Raw genomic sequence first — 26,917 nt, forward strand, 5'->3', positions numbered from 1 at the left:
TATCACTAGCCAGGTTTTAATTTATCCTTCTTTCTCTCGTCCATCTTATCACTTTCTCTCAGGTTTTCCTTGGTTCTATCCTGCCAACTGATCATTCTACATCAACTGTTCTACATCTACTAACCTGAATTTGTTCGAGCATGTTTTGGATTCTCGTACATGCTAGCTTCTTTCTTCTTTGAAACTGGCCATAAATCACAGTATGACATAATATTGCATTGCCGGGTTTATATAACTGTGTCTATCTATGCCTAGTGTATATAAGGTATACATGTTTCTGTAATCAATGTTCGTGTATCATCTAGTCGTTAGAATTATAAGAACAATTACTTTTCTTTGTATATGGGGTGTCAGCATGTGTCAATCTGTTAAGTGTATATTTAACAGTCTTTCTGTGTATGTGGGGACTTTCACATATTCGGGACAATAAACAGACAGTCTTTAACAATGATGAATAACATCCTTGTTTGCTTGACACCCGACAGGTCACCTAGTTTATTCATTGTCTCCCTTTCCCCTGGCAGCAGCCACCTGAAATGAAGACATCATCTTCCGAATGGAACACCCAAAATGCTGAGTTATCATTTCCAGATCTTTATTTCCAAATGTTCTACATCTCAGAGTTTACAACTCTTAACCTTATACCTTATATTTTCCTTAGTCTGTAGATGCTTCCATCGAACCACAGAGACAATTCCTGTCTGCTAACTAACCCAGTAGCTAACTAACTCACCAATTCGACTTCCTGTTACAGACTCTCTTAATTCTGATTTATCCTGGCTTACGTGTCTCTTACGTCAGCCAGAGTGGGCAATCATGTTTGTCACATGAGCCACATCGCTGTTCACTAAACCAAATTCTAAACTAGCTTTGTTTATGCTTTTCTTCCATTTATAACATAACGCCTGTGGAACTCTCTTCTGTTTGCCTGTCTTCCAGCTGACTACAATTTGATTATCTTCAAGTCCAATATAAATAAATTCTTGATGGATCCTCTCTTAAGTAATCCAATTTACCAAATTTCCACTACTAATAATTACTACAATATTCTCCCTTGACTACTGTACACTCAATAACCCTTATCCTTGAGTGACCTCCAGGCCTTGATAAGTGGTGACTCCTATGTAAAAAAAAAAGAAAAAATTCCCCAGTTAAATATTTAACAAATATTTAACAAACATTCTTTCGTTTAAAACATTTTTCTGAATATCTTTTTAACCTAAATAATTTAACAATTAATCATAATGATTGTTATGACACTTGACACTGCCCGCCACAACACAAATACTATACTGCGATCACAGCCTAAGGGCTACAATGTAACAATGACTGATCATTAAATTTATTTATTTATAGCTCTAATGTTTTTAAATTTAAAGGTTTGAATATTAAGCTTTATTTTTTTCTGGAAATGGATTCCAATGAGAATTAACCTTATTATATAAAACAATATATATATTTTATTATTCATTTTCACTCCAAACAAGGTCTATTACCATTTGGATGTAAGAGGGCTATTATTTTGGATCATGTCAACATGGGGAATTGAGAAGCAAGATGTCTGTCTGCATTACATTTAAACTTATGCATGTTAGTACAGCCAGAGAAGCAGGAAACACAGAGAATTACCATATCTAGCAATCCAAGGGGAAAGGCTATCAGAATCGAATGCTTTCCATCACCTACAAACCTCAAAACTAAAAGGGTGAGATTTTGCTACTTATTGAGTTAGTTGGGGATATTATTATTATTATTAGTATTTAAATTTGAAACATTTATTAAATTATTATATTTTGAGCTCTTTGAACTCTTATCCACTCTTTAGACGTGACCATATCAATGAAGTTGCCTATTCTCCTCACACTGTCTGGATTCAATCTTACTCTGAGGACATCAGATCTAAGTTTGCTTTTAACACTCATATTACATATCTATTATATGATTCTCATATCAAAATTCTGGAAGAGTTTTACTATTTATGTATGACAAAGTAAGGCACGACCAGTGTATGACAAGGTTCAACTGCTCCTGTTGATTATTTGTGTGATATTTAAGCACAAGAAATTAAGGCACGGCAAATTATTATTTTTGTTATTTGTTTTTTGCCAAAACCCTTTATAAAAACCAAACAAGTTTTTTTTTTCAGACTTATAGAGAATATTTTAAAAGGAAAGAAACGTTTCTTAAAAAAACAAAAAATATTTTAAAATCGTAAATATCTTTGTTTTTATAGTAAGTGTTTTTTGTTTTTGTCATAGTAAATGCTTTCTAAAAAATGACACTGGCAAGTAAATATATTAACAAATTATTATTTTAATTTAAATTTCCTCAAAGCTCGATCTGACAGTCCTAAAAACAAAGAAAAAAAACTTACTTATTTTTTTATAAAGATAAAAAAAAAAAAAAGCAGCATGCCAGACCGTCTAGATTAAAATTAATTGCTTATAATTCTCAACATATGAATACCAGGTTGTTTGAATAATGCGCCTAAATATAACATGTATAGAGAATCAGCTGGAGTAGTTGTTGTACATTTGTCGTGCATAATCAGCAAAACTAATGACATTCTAAAACAAATATCTTAGCCAAGAATATTGTGTGCAAACATCTTCACCAAGAATACTGCGTACAAATATTTTAGCCCAAAATAAAAAGCTACATGCATGCATATGTGACAGTTTAATTTCTTTAAACTAACAAGATACGAACCTAAATACTTCTCTGAATCCCCAGACATATCAGTTGGTGAGGTAATAAAGACACCTACCAATGACACTGTAAACTTCATCAGCATATCGTTCTACTTATAATAATATTTAAAATGACAATATGTCAAATGGATGAGCAACTACTTAGCACTTACGAAGGTGCATGTGCATCAATGCATGTAGAGAAGTAGGGAGGAGGTTGTCTCAGAAGAAAAGCAGGGGGGAGGTTGTCTCAGAATTGTCACAGGGGTGGTCCCAGTAATGTTTGCGTCAATCTTCAAAACATATGTTCACTGCACACCTTGTTTTCATAATATCTGATATTTTGATGCCATTTCGTGCCCATGTTTGTAATCGTAGTCACGTGCATTGTCCTAAATAAACAGCTTCATTAGCAACAGGAACGCACATGGTCAGTAGGAAAGGTAAGAACAAAAACTTTCTTATTTTTTTGTATTATTTTTTTTTTTTTACTAAATCCAGGTCCATTCCGTTTTTTTGATATGATGTTTGTATATTTTTGAGATGAGGACTGATAATTATTTTTTGGATTGTTTGGACTATTGTTCTCATCTTTTCATCAAATATTTTTCACCATCCACCAATAACATCGAGTGTGAATATACCTGAAAACAATCGGAAGTTAGATCAGCCAAAACGTTGTGGGGGTGGGGATGGGGGAAACAATCAAGATGAGAACAATAGTCCAAACACTCAAAATAATACAAAAAATAATTATCAAAATATACAAACATCAAAAACTTACTTTTTTAAATAATGAGCCTCTAATTATAATTCTCTGTATATTCATTTTAATCATACTGAGCCGAATACTCATTCAATTTTTATCAGAGATATATACAATCTCGATTTAATTTGAGGCAACATTCACCAAGGATTCTATAGAATAGAAAAAGTTCTGCATAAAACACAAACCATGCACGATGGTCCGCTACACTCAAGATAGTGAGGGGCAGCCAATCGTATATCAAGTGGCAAACACTGTAGACCTGTAGCCCGAAGCTAAGTTTGATATTGACTTTGATGGCCGATATTATTTGGATTCATCGGATTACAGTTCTCATCTTCAGTGTCATTTTCACAATGTTTCAGTCAATGTAATTTCTGATCTTCTTCAGGTGTATCCTGTCAAACTTTCTGTCGAACTCGGGAATGTTTCTGTTGAACTTGGAAAAGTTTCTGTCGAACTCGGGAACTTGAATAAAATTTTGAATGGAACTCTTTATTTAATTCACGGAGTAGCATGCTCTCGTTCCATCAGCCATGACTGGATAGAGGTCCTAAGTAATTTGCAATTGTATGCTTGTGAAAATGATACTCCAGATGAGAAAAGTAGTCCGAAGAATCCAGATAATATGACTAACCAATCCTCATCTCAAAAATTCAGAAACGTGACTTTGATGATGTTTAACCACATCTTCAGCTGGTCTCCCGGGCGTCTTCACTAATGTTCAAGTAGTTCTGAAGCTATTGATTTGTGGATGAACTCTAATGGGTTACAGTGCCCAGCATAACCGAACCAATGAAATCTTCTCTTTAAAAGCACTTCTAGCCTTTTGAGATATGCAGCTCTCATCAGCCAAGTTTTGTAGCTATAGAGGAGCAGCGTCCAAACAAGGGTTTGATAGATCTAGACTTTCGTGCCTAGTGTGATCTCACATTGAGACCACAGACAGGGTTGTAGGCAAATGAATCGCAGTTGTAAAAAGCCACCATTCGCTTGTGCATTCGTTGCTACATCTGAGCTTGTCCACCAATCACTAGCCTCTCCCTTTTGAACAGGATGCAAAAAAAGTATTTCTAACCTAATAAATTTTGCACTATCTGCCAAGCTCTAAACTCTGTTGCATCACTGCAGGCAGTGTTGCATCTCTGTGCTGGTTCGAATGATCTCAATTGGCAGTAGAAAAGCACATGGTCAGCAGACAAAGCTAAGAAAAAATAAAATTAAAATAATAAGCCATATAGATTGTGTCACTAATACAAAAACCATGTTTTTTTTTATAAAGTACTAACCTTCAAATAGCACATGTCAAAATTTTAGCCCAATTGGATTATTAATTTGCAACAGTTATTCAAGTTACTATTGCAAATTTTCAAAATAATAGAGAATATCTGAATTTCGTGTGCTGATAAAGCACAGCTTTCTAATGGGAAAAAATACTGTTCAAACAAAGCAATAGCTTGCTAAGTCTATCTAGACTCTGTTTCATCAGAAACAACAGTTAAGAGGCGGTATGCTGACTTTAAATGTAGTCATACACGCATAAATGGTGAAGACTCAGGTCATTCAAATCCAGCAAGTGTTCTGAGAAACATTAAAACGTCATTGCGGCATAGTGGATAAAGTAGTTAGTAAAATTCAGTCATAAGTTACACTCTTCTGAGGGTTGAAGGTTCAATCCTCAGTGCAAGCAACACTCAAAATACAACTTCAAATTATTTAGGGCTTCTATCAAGTCATGTTTGATGAAACGATAGCATGCTACCCTTGTGGATTAAATAAAGAAATTCCATGCAAACTTCAGAGTTTGACAAAAAAGATTCCAGAGTTTGACAAAAAAGATTTTACATGAACAAAATGTTCAAAATGAGTGTTTTTTTGTTTTTTTTTAAATTATTTTGTTATTTACATAAATGAGAATGTAAGTAATTTTTTCCCCATTAGTTTGCATAGGAAAAAAACCCTTACTTTTTTCTTTAATTTGATGGGGAAAGATTGCACTGAATAAGCCTTTTAGAAACATCTTGACTTTATTATCAAGAAAAGGAAACATGTTCTGAAAACGGACAGAAGCAATTGTATGAATAAAAATGTTTTGTTTTTAAAAAATTCAGGACATTTATTAAATTAACTCTAACCCACAAAGATACACGGTTACTACATCTGTAAGAAATCTAAATCTTATACTTCAGTGGCTTGTAGCCTTGATAAGTGGTAACTCCAATAATAAAACTAAAAATTCTGCCATTAAATCAATGATCATGATTCTTGCTTAGCTTACTCTGACCTTTACTTACTGGTTCAAATCTGTACCAGAGAATGACAAACATTCCATTTCATCAGCAGGTTCAAATTTATTAACTACTGAAAGAATGATTTAATATGAAACAACTTGAAAAAATGAATTGAACTCATGCGCTGAAAGAAGTAAAAATATGTCCGCAAGTTGAAATGAATAGTTTGCATTTAAACTTGCTGATATATATCTATCTACATTATTCATTCATCTAAAAAAAGTTTTTTTTTTTTTTTACAAAGGGGTCACCACTTATCAAGGCTCGGAGACCACTCGCTGTTAAGGGTTATTGAGTGTACAGTAGATTGTGGGATAATTTCTTGGTAATCATTAGTAGTAGAAATTTGGTAAATTGGATTATTTAATGGGACTGTTCATCCAGAATTTGTTTATGTTGGACTTGAAGACAACCAAATTGTAGTCAGCTGGAAAACAGACTAATGGAAGAGAGTTCCACAGGCGTGCAGTTCTGAGAAAGAAGCTTTGTTCATGGAATATATGTTTTGGTTTAGGCACAGATAAAGAGTAGAGAAAATTATTGACCGTGGTTTCAGCTAGACAGATGCTTTCCATGAAAGATTGGTGAGGGAAGACCATAGACTGGAACTCAGACAAGCACTAGCCATGGAAATAACGATAAAGTAGAGACAGGCTGACACCGTCTCTTCTGTGGGAAAGAGATTGCAGGGAAGAGAAAAAGGCATCCCCCACTAAGCTATGAAGTCTATTTTAAACTCTGTCAAGGCAGGACAAGCTACTTCTAGCAGCTCCTGCCCAGATATGGCAACAGTACTCCATCGTTGGATATACTTGGCTCTTATATAGATAGAGAATTGCATCAGGAGTGAGATATCTACTGGAGTGGTAGAAGGATTTCACCATTTCCCAGCAACCTTGGAAACAGATTTGATGTACGTGTTTCATTTCAGATCAGGAGTAGTAGTCAAGCCCAGACACTTGTCGAAACATGGAGCCTCTCCAAGACGAGAGCCATTCATTTCAATTGATGTCAGATAGGGATCAGAGCATTGATGATGTAAAGGTAGAAGCTTGGTTTTAGATGCATTAAAAGTAATCAGCCACTTCTTTCCCCACTGTATCACATGCTCAAGATCAGAGGAGAGAGAATCAGAGAGAACTTGGTCATTTATTGCCTTTGATGTGTTGCCATAGATGGTCGTGTCATCAGCATAGATGTTAATGAATGATCTAAGTATGTTTTGGGAGATCATTGATGTAGATCAAGAAAAGAGTTGGGTCAAGGATGGACCCCTGAGGAACTCCAGCATTAATACTGAGAGCTTCCAATTTCTGCCCATCAACCACTACTCTTATGAACCTATTAGAGAGAAATGATTTAATAATTGAGAAGAGATTCCCAGCTATAATGTAGCTTGAAATTTTGTAAAGTAGGCCATTATGCTATACCCTATCAAAGGCCTTTGATATCTCAAGAGCAATTGCCCTAGAAAGGAAGTCTTTGTCGAGAGATTCACTAATACTATCAGATATAACCGTTAGCACATCTGCTGTAGATCTAGCAGAACGGAAACCATATTGCATGTCACTAAGAAGGTTATTTTTACTGAGGTGGTTGGCTACTTTATTTAACATGGATTCAAGCAACTTACTCATGATGCACGGATTCAAGCAACTTACTCATGATGCACAGGAGACTTATTGGTCTGTACTGAGAGGGAGATGACCGATCACCTGAATTCTTAAATACAACGCATACTGATGAGGTTTTCCAGGCTGTTAAAAATCAATTCTCCTTAAGACAACAGCTTTGTAAGTATAGGAGCTAGTTCTGGTTGAAGCTTTTTCAACACTATAATTGGAATGCTGTCAGAGGCAGTTACTTTACTGGAATCAAGGTTTTTGATTAGCTTGACAACATCATGCACAGATATTTGTATGTTGCATAGCATGTTTTCTGTGACAGGAAGAAATACGCGGAGGGGGGGGGGCGTCATGACCATGGTCGCATAGGGTAGAATTACCTGCAAAGTTCTTAGCAAAGAGTTTGGCTTTGTCTAATGCTGATGAAATTACCTCAGGTCCATTGATGATGGTTGCTTTTACTCATAAATCATCCTAGGTATATGATTACTATTTCCTGTTCATTTCAGTGCTATGTGACCTGTAGTTAAGTGTTAATCGGTTAAATATTTTCACAAACCCACACGCACATACATCTGTTTTATTTTCATAGATAGTGATTACACTATCTATGAAAATAAAACAGTTTTGAAACAAATTACCTAATCAAGTTAAAAGTAGCACTAGTTTGAAAAAGTTAATAAACTGGATGAATGCAGAAATTATATGAGGTTGGTGGAAAAACAATATCGTTTTCTCACATATGTTACTTTTATATACGAATTCTGAATTAATTCATTGATATATATAGCCACGTTATATATAGTCATGTTAAATATCATTTTGAAGCACATTTTTTACTATCATATTGTGTTATTTGTTACTGTTCTCAATCTCTTCATTCATTTTTTTCAGACTTTTCAACAGCATATACAAAATTTAAATCTGCACGATTTTCTTGTTCCAGTTCAAACTAGGCCGAAAAGCTGCAGAGACAGCTCATGATATCAATGATGCATTTGGCTCAGGAACTACTAACGAACATGTGACAACAGTGGTTCAAGCTGAAAACGGTTGTGATCAGTCGACTACGGTTGATAACGGACATTTGAAAGTCTTAATTGAAGCTGATCCTTGCAAAACCACAGGAGAAGTTGCTGTTGAACTCGAGGTCGACCACTCAACACTTGATTGCTATTTAAAGCAAACAGGGAAGTCCAAAAAGCTGGATAAATGGGTGCTGAATGAATTGAATGATAATTTTAAAAAATCGTTGTTTTGAGGTGTCTTCTATGCTCCTTCTGCATAACAAAAACAACCCATTCCTTGAGTGGATTGTGATGTGTGATGAGATGTGGATCCTCTATGACAACTGGCAATGTTTGGCACAGTGGTTGGATGCTGGAGAAGTTCCACAACACTTCCCGAAGCCGAAATTGCACCAAAAAAGGTTATGGTGACTGTTTGGTGGTTTGCATCCGGTCTCATCCATCACAGCTCCTTGAATCCAAGGAAAACGATTACAGTGGAGAAGTACTGACGACAAATTGATGAAATGCACCAGAAGCTCCAAGGTATGTGGTTGTGATTGGTCAATATGAAGGGACCAATTCTCCTCCATGATAACGCTCACCTGCATGTTGCTCAACTGAACCTGCAGAAGCTGAACAAATTGGGCTACGAGACTGCCTCATCCACCATATTCACTGGACCTCTCTCTCACCGATTATCACTTTTTCAAGCATCTCGACAATTTCCTGCGCAAAAAATGCTTCAAAAGCCGAGATGATGCCGAATTGGCCGTCAATAATTTCATCGCTTCCAGAACTCCAGATTTCTATGCTAATAGGATAAATAAACTTGTTTCTTGTTGCCAAAAATGTGTTGATTCTAATGGCTCTTTTTATCGATTAAAGTTTATTATGAAAGGAGTTATGATCTTTTGAAGTTGAATGTCAAAAAACATTATTTTTGCACCAACCCAATAGTAAAAGAGAATAAATTTATTGGGGGGGGGTATCTGATGAACTTTTATCTGTATATTCCTATTATTCAATTTCATAGATTGCACCTTCCTTCACACTGAATCCTGTTCTCCACAACGCCAATGTATCGAAAGTGCCTTCATCCTTCTCTCAACACTGTCTAACGTTAACTTGAGATTTGTCACCTGTTCTTTAACTGAACATCTTGGAAAAAAAATCACACTCAAACAATTGCACTATCAACACTGTTACTTATTCATTTATAAAGAAATAAATAAACGGTCAGAGATAGGTTAATTTTTTATTTTATTTTTTTTTTTTCATTTTCACCTCAAACAATGCACAGTGCCACTTTGAAGTAGGGGCTACTATCAGGGACATAAGTTGCAGGGATACTATGTAGGGAATTGAGCAGCGAGATGTTCACATTACACTTAAACTTCTTCATGTCAGTACAGTTAGGTAAGCAGGAACCTGGAAGGGAATTGCAAAGTCTAGCAGTTCTGGGAGAGAAACTATTAGAGTAGAAGGCTTTCTTACATCTAGGGATCTCTACTGTGTAGGGGTGTGATTTTGCTGATTGGCGAGGGGGGGGGGGTTACATCGATGGGATACAAGGGCTTGTGGGAGCATTCACTATTAAAATAATTGTAGAACAGGCAGAGAGATGCAACATTTTGTTGATGGGGCAGAGGTTGAAGGTTTGATGGCAGTTTAGGACCTATCAGGTTGGCGACTCTCTTTTGAATCTTGTCCAGGAGTGAGAGATTAGTAGCAGATGCACCAGCCTAAATGTGAGAACAATACTCCATACATGGGCGAATGGTGGCCTTGTAGAAATTCAGGATACTTTTAGGTGTAAGTAACTTTCTAGCACGGTAGAGAGAGCCCACCTTCTTCGCAGCTGCCTTGGCAATGCTCTCAATGTATCTGTTCCAGCTCACATTTCCTGTGAGTGTTAAGCCAAGGAGTTTGAAAGGAGTACTTTCAGTTAATGTATCTTTAGTCATAGCTATTGTTGGTTGAGAAGGTTTCATATAATTATTGAACGAAACAAGCTTAGTCTTTACAGCATTGCATGTGACCATCCATTTTTGTCCATATTCCACTACAGATTGGAGGTCTTCCTCTAGTGTTTTTGCCATTTTCTTAGATATGTGTTCATTTGTCCCCCCCCCTGTACCTGTTATAGAGCATGATGTCATCAGCAGATATACCCATCTCAGAAACAATTTTATCAGGGAGGACATTTATGAATATAAAGAATAATAAAGGTCCAAAGGTAGACCCTTGAGATACACTCGCATTTATATCATATTGTTTAGATGTATGACCATCAAGGACAACCTGGATACTTCTTTTATTTAAGAAGGATTTAGTTATGTTAAGTATTTGTTCAGTGATACCATAAGATCTGATTTTCCTTAGAAGACCACCATGCCATACCCTGTCGAAAGTCTTACATGTATCTAGGGCTATCACTCCACCCTCACCTGCTTTGTCCAGTGTACGATATATATGTTCAGAGATTATAGTTAGGATATCTGCAGTAGAGCAGGCTTTTTGGTGACAACATTAAGATTGAGATCTATAATATACAAAAATTGTATTCGGAATTCCGGGCAACTCTCTCTCCTGGTGAAAGCGGGGATAAAACTTTCACTTCATATTTCAGAAGGTATGAAGATCTATAAAAAAAAAAACAGATTGTGAAAAATGGGCAGACACTAAAAAAGTTTGTTTACTGCTCCAAAAATTAGGGATTATCAAATATAAGTTCGGGGACTATATTTTACCCCAAAGAAATAGTGATATTTTTTTGCTGAAGCTGTGTAGCTTCTAACAGAATTAGTTAGCCCTAAAACTTCTTTGTTCCACAAAAGGTGGAAATGTATGAACTAAGACAACAAAGATTACTTAACATTCACAAAAATCATTAGCACTGATGATAAAAAATTTTCTCAATTTAGCACTGATAACCTTAAATGTTTAATATTCATGCAAGGCAGAAATTAGAATGAAATGAAAGACACAGAAATTAGACACAGAATAGGTGAATCAAATTTAACATGACAAAAATTAGTTAAAGACTGGCAAAGGTATTGTAAAAATTGAATTTAATTTAAAAATCCTATGTAAAAAATATCCTGGTTCATATACTGCATAAGTACCCTTCAACCATTATCTCCAATCCTCAAAATGTTGTTTCATTGTTCACCTGAAAACCCCATTAACTCTTATCTTTGAGTTGCTTTTGGGACTTCATAATCGAGCACTCATTGGTACAAATAAGATAGTTGGAAAAATTAATGAAAAAAAAGCTAGCTTGAATCAAATAGCGCTATGTCAGACGGATTTCTTCTTGAGTTTGACCTTGAAAATTCGATTGACTTCTTTTTATGTTAGAAGAGAAAACATTTGATTAAATAAGAATGATTAAATTCTAGCCATATTTCATAAATTATCTGTGAGTAAAAGTCTTGTGTGACCTTTAATATAGATGTGAAAAATCGATTCCTCTGGAAACAATAGCTATTTTTGTTCTTCGAACACTTTCCCCTTGAAGTAGTAATTGTTATTGGCTTTTGTTGTTTATTACCACGGAATCCATTTGAAGAATAAATCCCCAAGAGGAGCTTTACACATCATTATTTTTCTTGTAGAATACAACTTTGAAAAATGTCAAATGGTAATGGGACAGAGATACAACTAGAATTGGATTCGTGTCTTCCTGTCAGTATAAAGATCAAAGAGACAACCAAAATTTGAACTGTTTATTGATTTACTTGCCTGTTTCGGATATTTATTGGCACCACGTGCAAATTGAACTTTACCATTTCTACAAAGCCCACTGCAAAGAAGTTAGGCTCCCTCTACCAGGCTAGAAGAAAATATAAATTGTAATCTAGTTAACATTAAAATTTATGTTTCTTAACCTCTTAACCTCATGACTATGTATAATGTAACTTGTTTTTCTGATTAGTCTGAATTTGGACTCAAATTTATAACAAACTAGCGAGAGTACCTGGCATTGTAGGGATGTGTGTGTGTGTGGGGGGGGTAAATTTAGAACAAAAAAGAAAGTTAACGATAGCAATTTTAAAAATAAAAAAAAAGAGGGGGGTGGCGGCAGGTAGGCTCGCACCCAGAGCCTTGAGGCCAATAGGCTGAGTCTGAACACCTGTACTACAGAGACAGTGGCAATGTAAGAGTGATTAAAATGTGAGTCAAGTCAAAAAAGTGAAAGAGTTTGATTGACAGGTGGCCGTTTAATGAGGTCATCGCGGGAGCGTTATGATGACGTAAGCAATGGCTATTCAGCAGTGAATATTTTTAGTGGGGGACAGTTTTTAATGATTGTTTTTTTTTGGGGGGGGAAGGAAGGAAGGAAAAGCGGCTCCCCTGTTTATTATTAGGGGAGGAGTAATAAAGCAATTGTCTGATATGACGATGAAGCAGACATTGACCAAATGTTTAGCTGGATATTCAAATCGAGTTTCACTTTTTTTTCTTTTTTATTATTATATCAAAAAAACGAAAGCAACACATGGCGATCCAAAAATGTAAAATATTTAAAGTCGGGCAAATTAAATAGACAGGCGACTCCCATTGTTAAGTTGTAGATATTACGATTTAGAGGTCATATAAAAAGTTTTAAGGAGCAAACCGAGTGAGCAGCCCCCGGAAAAAAGCCTTTTGTGGACATACACAAAAAGTGTACATACATACATACACATTTTCGCTTTTATATTTATAGATGTAAAGATTTGAGAATTGGAATAAATCCGTAGGGTATGCTATCAAGTCTGCTGCAAAGACAATAAGATCCTTCTACCAGGCTAGAAAACGTCTTACATCTACCAATATCCTATATCTCTATAAATTCATCATTCATCCAAAGGATAGGTTAGGGAAACTGGAGAAGGATGAGATGGAAGAAATAAGTTAATAGAAACATATGAATAGTATCAGAAAAAAGAGGTTGGTAAGCGGAGATGACAATTTTGTTCTTGTGCCATCATGAAAATCATGAACGTTAAACATCTCTATAAAGCCACCATTTATACATGCATGGAGTATTTTTGACACGTCTGGGTTGGTGCACCAACTGTAAGCCTCTTCCTCTTGGACAGAGTGCAAAAGAATTTGAAACCTATTAGGTCCTGCCAAACTCCATTCCTTATGGCATCATTACAGTTTTGCATCTACTTATTTTACAAATACTTTCACAGAGTGTTTTCTGATGAACTTACTGCACCTCTATCTTCCCAATTTCAGGAAAAAGGACCTACCAAATAGCAGAAAAATTTCACCCATTCACTGTAGAGGTCCCGGATACATTCTTCTGACTTTTTGGAATTCATTCCCTACTACTTTGACCATATCAACATGCAGAAATTAAAGTGTAAATATAGACAAACATTTTGCTGCTCAACTCCCCACCCAGGTTGTTTCTCTCTAAATATGACCCTTATACTTAGATGGCTTGTTTGAGTCAAACAAAATCTCATCAGTATGTCCCGTATTTAAGAATTCAGGTGATCGCTCATCTCCCTCACAATACAGGCCACTAAGTCTCCTGTGTGTCATAAGTAAGTTGCTGGAATCTGTATTAAATAGAGAAGTAATCAACCATCTTAGTAAAAATAACCTTCTTAGTGACACGCAATATGGTTTCCCTTCTGCTAGATCTACAGCAGATGTGCTTACAGTTATATCTCATAGGATTAGCGAATCTCTCGACGGAGACTACCTTTTTAGGGCAATTGCTCTTGACATATCAAAGGCCTTTGATAGAGTATGGCATAAAGGTTTACTTCACAAGATCTCCAACTACGGTATAGCTGGAAATGTCTTCTCAGTTATTAAATCATTTCTCTCTGATAGGTTCATAAGAGTAGTGGTTGGTCGGCAGAAATCAGAAGCTCTTAGTATTAATGCTGGAGTTCCTCAGGGGTCCATCCTGGGTCCAACTCTCTTCTTGATCTATATTAATGATCTTCCAAATCACATCCTTACATCATTCGTAGACATCTATGCTGATGACACTACTATCTATAGTAGCACATCTAAGACTGTAAACGACCAAGTTCTGATTCTCTCTCCTCTGATCTTGAGCAAGTAGTACAATGGGGAAGAGGTGGCTGGTTACTTTTAATGCATCTAAAAGAAAGCTTTTATCTTTACATCATCAACGCTCTGATCCCCATCTTGCATCAATTGAAGTGAATGGCTCTCGTCTTGGGGAGGCCTCATGTTTTGACAAGCTTCTGGCTTGACCTTTACTCCTGATTTTAAATGGAACATGTACATTAAATCCGTTGCCAAGGCCGCTGGAAAAATGGTGGGATCCTTCTATCGATCCAGTAGATATCTCACTGCTGATGCAATTCTCTATTTATATAAGAGTTAGGTACGCCCAAGGATGGAGTACTGTTGCCACATATAGGCAGGAGCTGCTAAAAAGGACTTATCCTGCCTTGATAAAGTTAAAAATAGACTTTGTAGCCTTGCGGGGGATGTCCTTTTCTCTTCCCTGCAACCTCTTTCTCACAGAAGAGATGTTGCGAGTTTGTCTCTATTTTATCGTTATTTTCATGGCAGGTGCTCGGCTGAGCTCCATTCTATGGTTCCCCCTTGTCAAACTTTCACAAGAAACACCAGTCTAGCAGAAAACACTATCACTAGTTTCCCCCACTCTTTATCTGTGCCTAAACCCAAGTGTAGATTCCATGAGCAAAGCTTCTTTCTTAGAACTGCACGCCTATGGAATTGACTTCCGTTTTTCTGCTTTCCAGATGACTACAATATGGTTGTCCTCAAGTCTAATGTAAACAAGTTCTTGATGAGCCGTTCCATATAAGTTAACAAATTTATCGAATCTCCATTACTAACGATTACTATATTGTCCAATTTCTACTGTACACTCTTTAACTCTTATCCTCGAGTGGCGTCTTGGCCTTGATAAGTGGTGATGCCTACGTAAAAATATATATATATATATATATATATATATATATATATATATTTCCCCAAAACCTCTAGCCTTGATGGAGGGGAGACTGAAACTTGCTACTATGGTTTCAAATGATCTGGATTAACAGATTCCAAATATTTCTCGTGTTATATCTTCCCTCTTTTGGAAATAGGGTACAATTATGAATATCTCCAGTATCAAATAATCTTTATACACAGTGAAATTTACTTTATGTATTAAAACCAAACAGAAGAGATATAACATATGAGAAATATTTGGAATCAAGTCTCCCCTTGCTGTTATTTTAGATCATTTTAAACACTAGCAGCAAGTTTTAGTCTCTCCTCTGTCAAGGCTAGAGGTTTTGGAGAAATATCAGATATTTTGTAATTCATATGCAAAACTAGGAAAACAAATGACTATGATGATTGGTAAAGGTGCAGTGTCTTTCCACCCTCAAAAATCCTTTAAAATTACCACTAATATAAGTTTTAGAGGGTGCTGAAAACGAAAATAACATAAAATTCCAAGGAACGAGTAGTTTCCAAGATATGAAGAAATTATTGTTTCAAAAAGTGGGGGATCACTTTTCTATATTAATTTAACGTAAAATTAACACTCACTTTATAGCCACCTTTTTTTGGGAGGGGGGCATTTATTTGGTAATTGTGGCCTGGTAGACAACACAAAACCTACCTTAAAAAAACTTGTTTTTATAGGTTTTCAGGTGTGCTGAAAACGAATGTTGAGTTAAAATGTTTTTGCAAATAAATATTTTTCTGAGCATTAAGCAAGGTAATTCTTTACTATTTTTTTTAAAGATCAAATTAAAGCAAAGCATATTTATAGAGATGTGAACAGGAGACTATTTTGTTTGGTCACATTGAAAGCATAGATGAAAATGTTTAGGTTAATGTAAAACAGTTGAGGTAATAGAGTAAATTTGCAGAAACGTAGACAATAAGGATTTGAAAGAAAACGGCGTGAAATTTCTATAAGCTGTCAAACATATGCATGCAAAACAAGCATTAAATCAAATAACTTGAGTTTCACAACAACCACTATTGCTTCTACTGCAAAACGTAATAAAAAAAGGTTCATACAAGGTCAAAGAGCATTTCACTAGAGTTTAAATCAAATTATTGAAAAAGAAAAACTTACTTGAATAAAGTGCATTGCGCTATGATATTATTAGCAATGAGTACTGCCACAGCCAATCCATTATGGCCATTGTTGTACATGCAAGTGCGCTTATTTTTGCTTAATACTCAGAAAAATACTTATTTGCGGAAATGTTAAATGCGATATTTGTCTTCAGCACACACGAAAACCTATAGAAACAAATTTTTTAAGGTAAGTTTTGTGTTGGTCTCCCAGGCCACAATAGACATCACCCTTAAAAAAAAAAAAAAAGAAACAGGCCCCCCCCCCAAAAAAAAGGTGGACATAAAGTGGGTGCTAATTTTGTGTTAAATATAGAAAAGTAACCCCCACTTTCTGAAACTATAATCTTTTTCATATCTTGGAAACTACTTGTTTCCTGGAATTTTAAATGTTATTTTCATTTTCAGCACCCTCGAAAACCTGTAATTTTTAGGGTGGAAAGATACTGCACCGTTACGGAAACATTTTATGACTGTAAAAACATGCCAAAAATATGCTCTCCATGATGGGTGATCCCCTTAATGTGCGACCTTAAGGGCAAATATTACATAGCCTACTACACAATTTAGGCCATTACCTTACAATGAGCCTTCATTTGTTAAATTCTGATCAATAGTCGCTGAGATTTCAAACTTATAGAATTGCCAAAAAAGGAGGTGTGTGTGTGTGTATGTATGTATATATATATATATATATATATATATATATATATATATATATATATATATAATCGTAGCCAAATTGAATATTGAAATGCTTATATCTTTGGTTCTATGAGACGAAAGTACATGAAAATTTGCAGGCTTTTTGAAGATTATAATACCATTCTATGGTTAAAATTTTATGACAATTGGTAAAAAACAAGAACCTATATTTTCAAGCCAATAAAATATGCCTACTTTTGTATATTTAGTGTCCTGGCAAGTCAGCTTATTTTGCTGCTTTGGGATGAATTTTGCTTAGGGGTTTTTATGCTTGGTTGTCTCCCCTGTGGCCTTGCCAAGCCACTAATAAGGAAAAGAGCCCCTGATGATTGCTAGAGTAGATTAGACCAAACCAAAGCATCGCAATCGCTGAGTTGACTTTGTTTAAAGAAGTCATTGAATTTTATTAGTTGTGTATATTTTTATGCATAGGATTCATTCCTAAATTAAGCAGCCAATTATTATGAATTTGAGAACAGAATTGCTATATGCATAAGGCTGGATAATGTAGGCTAAATCTTCTATCCTCTATTACAACAGATACATTGTTAGTTTCTTTTACAACATATACATTGTTAGTTTCTTTTACAACATATACATTGTTAGTTTCTTGTTTATAGATCAATTAAAATACACTTGTTTTATGAATAAACATTCAAATTCTAATGTTGGACGTTTATAAGAATCCTCATCAGGAAAATAGAATATTTTTTCCTGTTTTTAATGCGATGTGTGGTCACTTAGCCTTTTGTTCTTATGAAAGATTAAGGTATTTTGCTCGGGCATGAAAGAGTGACTCCACTCTTCCCAAATTGGGGCTTTTCCTCTGGATATAGTTTAAGTACTTAGTGTGGAAGTCACCTTGGATGAGTTGAACCAGCTTCTCATTCGAAGGAAGTTCTTCAGTCATGTAGTTTTAAATCAAACCACACACCAGTTTTTAGTCATGTTTACCCTAAACAAGGCCACTTGGACTATTTAGGACAATGTTTAGGCAGAGATGAGCGAGATGTTGGTTAACGTTACATTTAAACTTCTGCATGTATGTACAGTCAGGAAAGCAGATAACAGGGTAATATTAATTACATTGAAGATGTCATTCTGGTATAGAATCCACCTTGATTGGATTAAGCTGCCTTCCTCCTTTGGGGGATGTTTCTAGGGAATCAAACTCAACAGACACATATGGTTTAATGTCAAACATCGGACCATAATATTAATTGCAATGAGAGGGGATGTGAGTTTAAATGTCATTAAATTATAATCATTGAAAGCAAATGATTTTGCTAATGAAACAAAAACAATCAGAAAAATTCTCTTGTGATTTATAAAAACCTTCCTCGACACGGAAAAAAAAAGTCTTTTTTTTGTTGCATTGTATAGTTCTCATTAGCTTGATGGTTTTACTAACTCAATTTGTTAAGTTACTAATGACCTTATATGCAACAAGGTGGAGGGAAAGATCATGCTTTAAAAAAAATAAGAGTAATAGATAAGGTCACTTAGGTGTTAATTTACAAATTCACAATATTTTGGTAAAAATGTTAAAAAATGGTGGTAGTGGTGGAGGTCGTGGAATGATTAGGAACACTAAGAGAGTACTAACACTGATCGATGGTATGAACTGCGTTTGATTGCTTATTTGTATGGTTTATGAAAAGAATTTGTTGACATTGGATTTGTAGAAAATCAACTTATAATCAGTAGGAAACAAGTCCTGTGAAAATGTGTTCCACAGATGAGAAGCCCTTGGAAAGAAGCTAGGTGCATAAAGGGAAAAAGGGAAGTCCTTTTTTTGTTTTTAGCTGTGATAGAGTTCTTGGTGTGAATATCTTTCAATAACAAACCAAAAATTGGAGCTCAATTGAACACCTATGGAAATAACAATAGCATAGAAAAATTAACATCTTTTCTGTGAGACTGGATTTGAGGGATGATGGAGGTGATGTGTAGTTAGAGTGGAGTGAAAACCTTACCCAAGAGTGTCCAAAACACACCAACATTATTATTACTTACATTAGGTTGGTAGTCTTGTGGAATTTTTAATTTTGATTTCAAATGATGTATTTTCAAATAAGTTATCATCATAATACCTTTACTTTATATATTATTTTAAAATGTGTTTTGCACTCTAATTGTTTAAATTACAATCGTTTTAAAACAATTATGTCTTTTTTCAGAACGTTTAATACAAAATGAAAAAAAAGCAAATTTGCACAATTTTCTTATTTCAATTAAAGCAAGACTGATAAGCTGCTGAAACGGCTTGCAATATCAACAAAGAATTTGGCCCAGAAACCACTACTGAATGCAGAGCATAATGATGGTTTAAGAAATTTTGTGGCAGTAACGAGAGTCTGGAAGATGATGAGCATAGTGGTCAGCCATCGGATGTTGACAACGATCAATTAAGAGCCTTAGTTGAAACCAATCGATGCATAACTGTTTGAGAACTTGTTTCTGAATTAGACATATTGTATACAGCGATTTCCAACCACTTCAGAGAGATTGGAAAAACAAAAAAAACTTGATAAATGGGTGCCTCACAAATTGAACAACTAAAAGAAACACTGTTATGAAGTGTCATTTTCCCTTCTTTTGTGCAACAAGAACGACCCATTTCCAGACCAGATTGTGATTTGCAATGAAAAGTGGGTTCTTTATGGCAATTGGCAATGCTCAGCTCAGTGGTTAGATGCCAACAAAGCTCCATGACACTTTCCAAAGCCAGAGTTGCACCAAAAGAAGGTCATGCTGACTGTTTGGTGGTCTGCGACTAGTCTCATCCATTAGTTTTCCCTTTACAGTGGGGAAGTACTGTCAACAAATGGATGAAATGCATCAGAAATTCTGACGACAACACCCAGCATTAGTCAACAAAAAAGGCCCAATTCTTCTCCACAACAATATCTGACTGCACGTTGTTAAACTGACCCTGCAGAAGTTGAACAAATTGGGTTATGAAACTGCCTCATCTGCCATACTCTACAGATCTCTCACCTACAGACTACTACTTTTCAGGCATCTCAACAACTTTCTGCGTGAGAAATGCTTCAAAAACCTAAGCAACATCAAAAAACCATCAGCGACTTCATTGCCACTAGAACGCAAGATTTTTACATTACAGTCAAAAATACACTTTTTTGCATTGGCAAAAGTGTGTTAATTCTGATGGTGCTTATTTCAAACAATAAATTTTTGTTTGAGCCGAAATATGTTCATCTAAATTTAAAAGTTAAAAAAACACAAGAACTTTCTTATCAACTTGATATAATTATTTTTTTTATATATTACTATTTATATTATATTTATATTATTATTTTTGTGTGTGTTTTTTTTTTAGCTGTGATTGAGTTCTTACAGAGAATAACTTGCAAGGATAAACAAAAGATAGGATTCAGTTGAGCACCTTCCATGCAGAGAGAGAGAGAGAGAGAGAGAGAGAGAGAGAAAGAGAATGAGAGAGAGAGAAAGAATGAGAGAGAGAATGAGAGAGAAAGAGAGAATGAGAGAAAGATTAGCAACATTTCTTCTGTGAAACTAAATGATTGAAATGATATGCAGTTGAACCAAATTATGGTAGGTTTGCAATAACAGATGCCACATACAAATTTATTATATCTAAAGTTTTACCCAACATCTTATGTAACTTTTGAAGATTGTTACAGACACATTTATTTATTATCATAAAATCCTATCTTATTTCCTATGAATGACATCATCACGATTACCAAGAACTATTGATGAAGTAGTTTGTATTTTCCTCTCTACCTGAAAAGTTCTCCCACTCTTCCAGTCAAGACTGGGTAAATATAAAGCAAATATGACTATATTGACCTGACACCCTTATTAACTGGATTAAACACTCAGACTCATACAGCATCCCTTACACTTCACTATTCGAAAATAATGATTTCTCCCCATTGACATTCCACTTATTCTCATTGGCTGCGACCATGACATTCTATTATTTTGGGTTATACACAATCATACAAAAAACGAACTCCCTTAATCAATATGGCCGCTCAGTCACCAGGCACTGTTTTAAATCATTTATACTTTCCTATCGTTGCTTTTCCTCTACTTTACAAACTAATGTTTCCAAAAAATTAACCATAACATTTAGCTTAGAGTTACACAAACAAAATAGTCATAACTTTGGTATAATCAAGTTAGAGCAGCTAGCTCAGGTGATGTTTACATCTACTGCACATACCGTGGCGTCGTAAATTATGCCAATTTGCATTATTTGGATTAAATATTGTTGTCATATTTGAGCTGGTGCATCTACCACTAGTCTCTCGCTCCTAGACAAGGTTCAAAAGAGAGTCGCCAATCTGATAGGTCCTGAACTGTCATTTAAACTTCAGCCCCTGTCCCATCGACGAAATGTTGCATCCCTCTGCCTTTTCTACAAGTACTTTAAAGGTGAATGCTCTGACAAGCTGCAAGCACTTGTGCCCCCTCGACCTAAATACCCCCCGACAAGCAGCTAAATCCCACCCCTTCACAGATATCCCTAGATGTAAGAGAGCCTTCTACTCCAGTAGTTTCTTCCCCAGGACAGCTAGACTTTGAAATTCCCTGCCGGGTCTCTGCTTCCCCAATTGTACTGACATGCAGAAGTTCAAGTGCAATGTGAACCAACCTCTTGCTGCCCAACTCCCTACACGGTACCTCTGATGCCTATGTCCCTGATAGTAGCCCCCTACAACAAAGTGGCAATATGCCTTGTTTGGGGTGAAAATGTAATAAAAAAAAAATATTTTTTAAAGTTTGTATTTGACTACATTTACGCCAGATTTGTTTTTATTTTTTTACTTTCTTCGTATGTCAAATAATTTACCCTGCTAACGTACAAATTTCCCTTTTATTACATTGTCTACGAATATACTTATTTGTTATATGTTGTTGTTTTTTTTTATTTTTGTTATATATTGTTGTTCATGCTTTTGTTTTTTGGGTTTTTTTACTATAGTTGTTTTTTGTTTAGTTCTCTATTCAGGACTCCTTTTCCACACTGCTCAGACATTAACCTTTTTCTTTTTAGGTACCTTTTTTTACCTTAGCACCAACTATACATTTCCTTTAAACTGACAACTTCTATACGTTTTAGACTATGCTGAATAAGACAATCTATTTTAACTTTGGTGAAGACAAATAGTTTTCGAGATATAATGACATGCATTATGCACTGTAATTCACTGTTCTACACATGCATAATGAAAAAGTGTACTTCTCGATGCATGACATTGCCACCCAAACCCACTTTGTTTTTGATTTATAGTCTGTGTGGGTGGGTATGCTGACAACATGTATCAAGGTTGAACTTGGGACAAATTCTTTGACAGTCCCCCCCCCTCATAAAATGGAGGGTCTATTCCGAAACCTGTTCTTAACATTAGGGCATTGGGGATTGGCCACCAACAACAACCGTAGTTTATTTTTTATAAAGAGGGGGCATGCTTCTACCGGGCAATGCCGGTTAACAGGTCCTGCTAGTTATTACTATTTTTCCTATTCTTTTTTTTTATATTATTACTATTATTCTACATATTTATATTATTGTGTTATCTTTTATATTACTTATATTATTGTACATTTCATATCATTTTTTATATTATGATTTATATTATCGTAAATCTTATGCTTTTATATAATTAGTTTTCCACTATTATTTTAAAATATCATAATCTTTTTATATTATAATTCTTATGTAGTAATAATAATGATAATAATAATAATAATAATACCCAAGAAAAACAAAAAACTTGTATAAACTAAATTATACCTAATAAAAGGTATAAACACATGGGCAACATCACTAGTACTCTGCACTGGTCATAAGCTGAACCAAAGAAGAAATGTGGCAACTTGACCAGAGGACCAGGAAACTTATGATAATGCACAATGCATTACACCCAGAGGAGGATGTTGACTGACTCTACATTCAAAGGAAAGATGGAGAAAGATAACTGGTTTGTATAGAAGGCTGTGTGAATAACATGAAAAAAGAATTTTTAAAATGCCGAACACCGAAAGACTTACCACTACAGCAAGAGACATTATAAATATGAGCAAGACAGAGAATAGAGAGGCAAGGGATAAGACAGAAGAAAAATGGAAAGAAAAACAGCTACACAGACGATTCATAAGGATAATATATAAAAGTTATAACTCAGTAGTTCACTTTCTCTTTTCCCTTTTTGAGCCTATTCATTGTCCACTGGTACATTTTTTGTTCATACAAGTCTCAGTGATATGTGGTCAGTCTCCTCACCCAAACAGAAGAGTTCTTTCGATGTTCATCAAGGCATCTTGATAAATAGTGTAAGCGAGAACAAAGGGTTGAAAAGTCTTTCATGCAAAATAGCATTAAACTCCTTATTTGGGGATTTTATATTTAAGAGTGAAGTAGAGCTGACATAATGAAAATTCATAAAATACAGAAAATTCAGTAGTTCTACATGCATATATAAATGTGTGTATAATATGCTTTCTCAGTTTCATTTTACTTCAGTTGAAGTTCTCAGAAATTAAAGAGCTTCATTTCCGGGTCTAACGATTTCTATATGAGATACATTGATATTCAAACATTACATTAAAGTTCTCTTTTAGATATCAACCACTGAATTAGTAAAGAAGTGCGGAACATAATTCTCCTCTCCTCAATTGACCAAATAAGTATATTATAGTATATGTTTCTTGTGGTTTCTTGGTTTAAACAGATTCCAGAACAAGAATTCATCTAGTCTGATGCGGTATCCAGCTCCATATTGTTACTTGGGGTAACATCACTTGGAGAGGTGCACCATTCGTTGTAAAAGCCAGTGTGGGTTAGCCATACCAAAGAGATCTTATTTAGACCACAATTACTATGTGATTTTGAATATTTAGTATTGAAGGGAAAAATATCCTTATGCCATGTTATCCTGACAAACCTCAGCACAGAGAAACCCTAGACGCTTGAGGATAGTGTGTCTAGTAGGCATTCAAGTTCTACGCCTGTCTGTATAACAATATGTTAATACACAATAATTTAAAGTACGGGAAATCCCTTCTGTGTAAAATTGCATACACAAATATTTTTTAAGACGTACAAAGACAGTAAAACATTTTGGATTTGACTATGAAAGACAAATATAATTTCTGTCCTGAAAAAATGCCTTCAACACAAAAAGGAATAAAAAGATAACAGGAACATAAGTTACTCATGAGACTGCATACTTTCTGCCTGACAACGTGATACTTTTTATAGTGGAGAATTTTGGTTGTCATAGAAACGTTGATGACTCAAAAACTATTTATTTGGTTGGGGCTGGAATTTAGTATGGTAGTTAGAGCGAACTTTTCAAGGGCAAGGAAAACTTTGTTCATGGTCGAAATTTGGAAAAAGTCCAACGTTAAAATTTTGTCAAAATTTAGACAGTGAACGAACTTTTCAAAGTTAAAGTTAGATGTGAGACTTTATTAGTTAAAATATGAATCAACTTGTGAAGTTATCGCCCAAAGTTTGACTTTCACTTTTTCTGAGGCTTTGACCAAGATATCCCCTAAAGTAGATCAGTTCTAAGTTAAAACATGACTGATATTTTAACCAAGTTTAGTGACAATTAATCAAGCAATGTGAATGCTAGGCTGTACACAAACATAGTTACAAACTTGAATGAAAATATAACCTTCACCTGGCTAATAAGTTTTAAGTTCCTGAGTTTACTAGTTTTGGAACTGCAAGAGCCCAACGATTTGCACACACAGGGAATCTGGAGACGGACATATTGATACTTCAAAGCTGTGATTCAAACTAAATTTTCTTCCTTCATTTAGAGAGAGGAGGGGGTTTATCACAAAAACAAAATTAATATCACAATGCTTACTTATAGCGAGGGAAGGGACTGTTGAAGAGATAAGTGGAAAGGGGAAATTTTTTTCTTTTTCTACTAGCACCACTGGATCTAATTAGAACCTCTGGCTAGTTTCACTGCTTAACCTATTGGTCGGCGATTCTAGAATGTTCCAAGATCAGTCCTTTTGTTTTTCAGATTTGATGACACCGAGCCTTGTGTCAGTTTCGGGAGCAGTGCTCCTTAACAGGTCTTAAAAATGTGTGCACCCTTCATCGAAAATGACAAAGGGGAAGAAATAGTCCTTTGCCAGTATTTGTATTGATATTCATGTAAAATGATGTTTAAAATAAAAAAAAAAGAAATAGGAAAGAAAGGAAAATTTTCAAACCATAAAATTAGAAACAAGAAAAGAAAAACATGAATCAGTATACAAAGCAGATAGAAATATATATCTACCTCTCTCTCTCTCTCTCTCTATATATATATATATATATATATATATATATATAAGCATGTGTGTGTTTATGTTGGTGTGGCGGATAAGAAATCGTAACAAGCATAATAAGCTACCCCTTTTTTTCTTTTTTTTGTTCAGCTTACTCTTCCTACTTCTCTCCTTTTCACTTCTTTTATCATAGAATTTTTACATGGAGATGGATGCCATTCGATTCTGATGTGGTTGGATGAATGCTAAAGCACAAATGGTTCTGCTTTCTTACCCTCTTTCTTTCTCCAGTTCTTTTGATAAATCACTTCCTAAAGCTCCCAACTTAGCATGAAGAATCAAAGAATTTTCAACCAATGAAAACATTACCAAATCTGAAAAAGTAACACCTATATGCGAATGTAATAATCGAGTGTGAAATTCTGCAAGCTAATAAAACAGTTGATGAACAGAAGTTCAGAGTTCTTCCTGGACACCATGGCACCTGCCTAGATTCTCAAAATACCCATCCCAGAAAACTGCAATGAAGGACATTGAAATCCCTTTAAGCTTGATGCTCAATCTCCAGTGAACACATGCTACCCAGAAGCTAAACTCTCTACCCCCCCCTACATCGGAACTTTGAAACAAACTTTGTCTATTTCTTATCTATGAACTTTAAAATTTCAACAAACTTTGGTTTTTCAAAGTATATTTGACATTTCTGCAAAATTGTTGATAAATATATTTTGTTCCTTAATTCATGTATTTTTACTCATTCCCAAAATGACCCATTCCCCTTTTCATTGAACAATTTAACTACATATTTATTGTTAGCGCTGTTCTTGGTACTTTCCAAAGACTTCAACAAAATACACTACATGTAGCCAAGAGCAGTACTACAAACTGGTGTAATCAAAATACAGTTAAAAACTGTGCACCTCAATCTGCATTAGCTGTACAAGTAGATGGCTGAGATTTGGCTGAAATAGCTTAAACACAAATGGGTGATGATGAAATAAAATCATATTCAAACTTAATAAAATATTGCATATCAAACAAAGTAGACTGAGTCTTATGTGGTATTTCAACTACGTGCCCTAGACTTTTAAATAATCATAACATTTGGTTTGACATCAGAGTTACAAGTTGGCATGTGTTGAACAGCTTTTACAAATTCACTTTTAAATTAACCTATCTCTGACCAGGTATTTAATCATTATTTATGGCAATCCTTATCACTTCATCCCACTTTTCCTTGGCCTTCCCCTTTAAACTGAACCTTAGTACCTCACTTGTGCTACATCCACTAACCCAAGAACTTTCATCTATTCTTTCAATGTGGCCATATCATCAAAATATTTTGATTTTATGTACACTGCCTTGAAAATTCCACTAATAGTTGTATTATGAGCGAGCATAGAAAATGTATAAAGTCTTCAATCAGCTTCACTTTCCCATATAT

General features: G+C 35.1%; 1 protein-coding gene across 5 annotated transcripts in view; it reads right to left on the reverse strand.

The window, feature by feature from the left end:
- LOC145296697 (trafficking protein particle complex subunit 13-like) overlaps positions 1–26,917 on the reverse strand; it is a 761,029-nt gene that overhangs the window by 99,293 nt on the left and 634,819 nt on the right. The gene's annotated exons all lie outside the window — the stretch shown is intronic.

This window comes from Euprymna scolopes, chromosome 17, assembly GCF_053919585.1.
Source record: "Euprymna scolopes isolate OS-2025 chromosome 17, ASM5391958v1, whole genome shotgun sequence".
Taxonomy (NCBI): domain Eukaryota; kingdom Metazoa; phylum Mollusca; class Cephalopoda; order Sepiida; family Sepiolidae; genus Euprymna; species Euprymna scolopes.